The sequence below is a fragment of the Orycteropus afer genome, unplaced genomic scaffold (assembly GCF_000298275.1).
Source record: "Orycteropus afer afer isolate SDZICR_OR568_19922 unplaced genomic scaffold, OryAfe1.0 scaffold00210, whole genome shotgun sequence".
Classification (NCBI taxonomy): Eukaryota; Metazoa; Chordata; class Mammalia; order Tubulidentata; family Orycteropodidae; genus Orycteropus; species Orycteropus afer.
In genome coordinates, this window is record NW_006921797.1 from 2,729,319 (window position 1) to 2,734,484 (window position 5,166).

The window sequence follows — 5,166 nt, forward strand, 5'->3', positions numbered from 1 at the left end:
GTCAGAATTGGATTCAAGCTCTACCTGTTACTCACTGACTGGGTGTCAAGGCCTAAATAAATGGGAATAATGACACCTGATCTGCTTTTGTGCTGATATGCCAGTCCTTCTGCCTGGCCTATCTATCATTCTCAGGCCTATCTGGAAAAATCCTATTACACCTTCAAAACCCAGTTCATAAGTCAACTCCTACAGGAAGCCTTCTCAGACCCTTTTAGAGAGAATCAATCATTATCTCTTATGTGCCCCTTATATACTGTCACTCACTGTAATGTGATTCATGTATTTTCACAGTCACAAGCCTATTATAAGAATAAAATGAAATAATGTTCATAAGAATACAATGTTGTGAACCATGAAGTTCTTATGGAAATTTAGGCAGTTTTATCAAACTGACCTCAGTATGCTCAATATCTAATGAGCATTTGACTATACAAGTATGGTCATCCATTCATTCTTTCACTCAGAAATGTTTACCAAGTGTCATAGTTAAGGTTGTTATCAACTGGCTGGGCCTGGTTTAGTGGCTGGGCAGCTGGAGGTAGTTATTCCTCATGGTGAGACTGGAAATCAACTGCATGGTGGAATCTGCCATGAGCAGCTGAGTAGCTGCTTTAGGGATGTGGTCTTCTTCTCATATATAAGGAGAAACTTTGGGACTGGTCTTTTAGCATGCCTTTTAGCATGCTTGAACCCTGCATGTAGCCAAGTCATTGTTCAACAGCCATGCCCCGCTAATCTTGGGACTTCATCTGGACTTGAATTAATGGCCTGCCATGTTGTTTGGTAACACTGGGACTATACCTTTTTACTTGTCAACCTTGGGCTTGTCAGCCTCGGCAGCCAGCAGCTGTCTGAGTGAAGAAAAGCCTCCAGCTTCAGTGGGCCGGGAACAGGAGGCAGAGATGAAGCCCAAGGTTGAGGGGCTTTCACCCATCCCTGAGAGCCTGGTACTTGGAACTTGGACTTAAAGCCTCCAAAACTGTAAGAGAATAAACTCCTATTTGTTAAAACCATCCCATTTGTGATATATTCCTGTCAGAGTGGCACTAGGTAACCAAAACACCAAGACACTCATTATGTCCCAAATACCATGCTAAGTGTTGAAAATATAAGGTTAGTTGAGGCTGGATGTCTGTCCCTGTAGTATACAACATTTCAGCGAAGTTACTAATCTTGCCATACTTACACGGAACTATCTATTGTTAGGTTAATACAAAATGCCACTACTGATCAATATCAACAAAGCTTGAGCGATGAGTTGTTCCTCTTAATTCTCTCCTTGTCCTCAGATACACCATCCTTTTTCATGGTTTCAAGTACTACCATTTATTGATTAACTTCTCCCTTTCTCCCCCTGTACTCATCATATTTCTATCTCGAGCCAGAATCTCTCCACTAAGTTTCAAGTCTATATTATCTGATAGACATCACTACTTGGATGCTCAAAGATGCCTCAAATCCAGCTTGTCAAAAACTGAATAAATCATCTTTCTATCTAAAATCTGTCCTCCCTAGTATTCTTTATCTGTTTGATGACACTACCACAACCCGATAACTTGTTCTGAAAAATATGATTCAGTCTTGATTTTGTCCTCTTTTTCAAATTTAGTTCCAGTCTGACACCATATCTCACTGGTTTTGCCCTATAATTATTGCTAGCGTATCTTTTTTCCTCTAGAATTTACCTTTCTTTGTTGTAGTTGAAACCTTTATCATCTGTTTTCCAAACTACTATAAGCACTACCTAACTGGTCTCTCTGCACCTAGTCTTGTCCAAGTAAATGCTTCCTTTAGTCAGTTGCTCATCTATTCAATTATTCAATGTGCCCATATCAAACACTAATAATGTGACAGGCACTGTGCTAAAACTTGGGCCTATAGTAACGAGCAAGATAAATATAGTTCCTGCCCTCAAGTTGTTTACTTGTCTATTTAAATACAAATCTGACCTCATCACTTTTTTTTTTTTTTAATTGTGATCTGGGTAAAAAATTACAGAGCAAATTCACTTTCCATACAGCAGTTCACATACACTTTGTCTCATGACTTTGATTATAATTTACCACAATGCAACATCTCCCCTCCCATTTTCTCCTGATAATTACCTATTCCATGTGTCCATCCCTCCATGCACTCCTGCCCCCTGAGCTGTCTCTCTGTGCATACACAGCCCTTCTATTCTCCCATGAGTGATCTGACTAAGGAGTGTATCTAGCTAATGTAAGTGTTCAGCTCTTATGCCTGTCTTTTGTTTCGCTGGAAGCCACAGGAGTGGGTTCAATTCCAGATCTGAGGGGCAGCTAGGGGCCATAGTCTCAGTGGTTCCACCAGGCTCTATCAGACCAGCAAACATGGTCCCCCACTTTTTTTTTACAAATGATTTTGAGTTTTGTTCCACATTGTTCTCCCTCTCTATCCAGGATCTCCTACATAGATCCCCCTCCGAGTGGGTGACAGTGGTAGCTGGGCACCATCTAGTTCTTCTGTTCTCATAGTTGTATAGGTTTTGGGTCGCATGGTGTACCAGTCTCTTGGACTAATTGTTTCCATGAATCTTTGGTTTTCTTCATTCTTCTTTGCTCTGGGTGAGGAGAGACCCATCATTGCATCTAAATGGCTGCTTGCAATCTTTTAAGATCCCAATCACTACTCACCAAAGCAGGGGGTGGAGCAATGTTTTGTGTAGTATGTTATGCCAATTGAGCTTGATGTCCCCTATGGCTATTGACCTCATCACTTCTTACAAATATTCTTTGTGTCGCCATCACTTAAGCTTTTTAATATATATATGAGACTCTCCATAATCTGGCTCTGGACTAACTCTCTAGCTTTAGTCCTACCAAGCCCTACCATGACATCTATTTTCAAGTAATTTGAAGTATCTTCCAGTTTTCAGAATTCACCATGCTGTATCTTTGTTCTGGTAAACCCTCTGTCTGGAATGTGCTGTTCCTTTATCTGCATTTTCTGACCTTTAAAAACATGGCGAGTGTCATTCTTTAAGGATGTGGAAAAAACAACCACTAATTTTATATGGAAAGGAAAGAGACCTCAGATAAGCAAAGTACTACTGAAGAAGAAGAAGAACAAAGTAGGAGGTCTCACACTTCCCAATCTCAAAACCTACTGTATAGCCTCAGTAGTCAAAACAGCCTGCTATTAGTACAATGACAGAGACATAGACCAGTGGAACAGAATTGAGAACCCAGAAATAGATACATCCACCTATGGACAGCTAATCTTTGACAAAGGGCCAAAATCTGTTAAATGGGAATGAGATGATCTCTTTAACAAATGGTGCTGGTTAAACTGGATATTCATTGGCAAAATAATGTAATAAGATCCATATCTCACACCATACACAAAAACTAACTCAAGATGGACCCTCAAGGTCAATTGGCATAATATACTACACAAAAACATTGTTCTACATCCTATTTCCATGAGTAGTAACGAGGGTCTTAAAAGCTTCTGAGCAGCCATCTAAGATGCAACTTTCAGTCTCTATTCAGAGCAAAGAAGAGTGAAGAAAATCAAACACTTATGGAAATAATTAGTCCTAGGGATGAGTGGACCTTGAGAACTTCAGCCCACATGATCCTGAATCCAGAAGAACTAGATGGTGACTGATTACCACTGCCAAACACTGGAAAAAGGATCAAAATTGGAGATCCTGCATACAGTGGGAGAAAAATATGGAATGAAACTCAAAATCATAAAAAGGATCAGGCTTACTGGTCTGATAGAGACTGGTCAAACTGCCAAGACAATGGTCTCTAATGTTCCTTCATGTCTGAATTAGAACTCACTCCCATGAAGTAACTTCCAGCCAAACAATAGGCAGGCATACAGGTGAACAATTACAACAGGTAGGCACAGTCCTTAGAACAATCAACCTTGGAAGATCAAAAGGACAGCATTTAAACAGGGAGAAAGCTCAGAGGGCAGGAATGCACAGAAAAGAAGGACATAGCAAAAAGCTTAACCTCAGGGAGGAAATGGGAAGAGAGCTGTTACATTGTGGAAATTGTAATTAATGTCATGAAACAAAATGCGGATGAACTGTTGAATGGAAAACAAATTTGCTCTGTAAACTTCCACCCAAATCACAATTAAAATAAAGTAAAATAAAATAAAATAAACAATCAAACAAACAAAAAAAGCAATGTGCTGAGCATTATCTTCCCAGGAAGGCTTCTCTTATCCCTCCCTACACACTCTTTTAAACTCCCTGCTCTGTGCTCACACAATGACGTGTACAAACCTCCATCAAAGCATTTTCCACCTTGAATGTAATGCCTCACTGGATTGTGATGTTCATGTGCCCAGAAACAACATCTTATTCTTGGCTGTATCCTTAACACTTAGCACTGTGCAAAAAAAAAGTCAGTGGTTGTCAACACTGGTTGCCCATTGAAAAACATAAAATCTCAGGTCTCACCATCATATATTAATATTTAATTGATTTGGGTAGTCCTTGTGAGTAATCAGAGTTAAGACCACTGGTCTAGAGAGACAGAAAGTAGCTACATCCAATAGCCAAGCACTGAAAGCACCAAAAGTATGAAATGCATCCAAAGGAAGAAAATCTTTAAAAAAATGATACAGTTTGATTCTTAAACATGAAAAGCAATCAAGTAAGACAAAGAATTTTTATTTACAATATACAAAGTCAGGAATGTACATAGTTGCTGACAATTAGAACAAAGAACACGTTGGGAAGTATCAGAGGACAATAGCTATTCTCCTGCACCACTCAAAACCAAATCAAACCCGCTGCTATTGAATTGATTCTCACTCATAGTGACCTCCACTGGGTTTCCAAGGCTGTAAATCTTTATGGAAGTAGATTGCCCCATCTTCCTTCTCTAGAGGAGCTGATGGGTTTTAACTGCTAACCTTCTGTTTAGCAGCCAAATACCTTACTCACTGCACCACCAGAGTTCCTTCCTGCACCACTAGTGATGGGTTATCTTCTGTGGAAGAAAAATTAGAGATTGATAACATAACCCACTGAATATCCTTTAGATATCCTTTAGAGTTCATGGTATAAATGTATGTCTAGAATAGTACAATGCTGTCAGTGATAGGATAATATCCATACGCCTACAAGGAAGACCCGTTAATATGACTGTTATTCAAATTTATGCCCCAACCACCAAA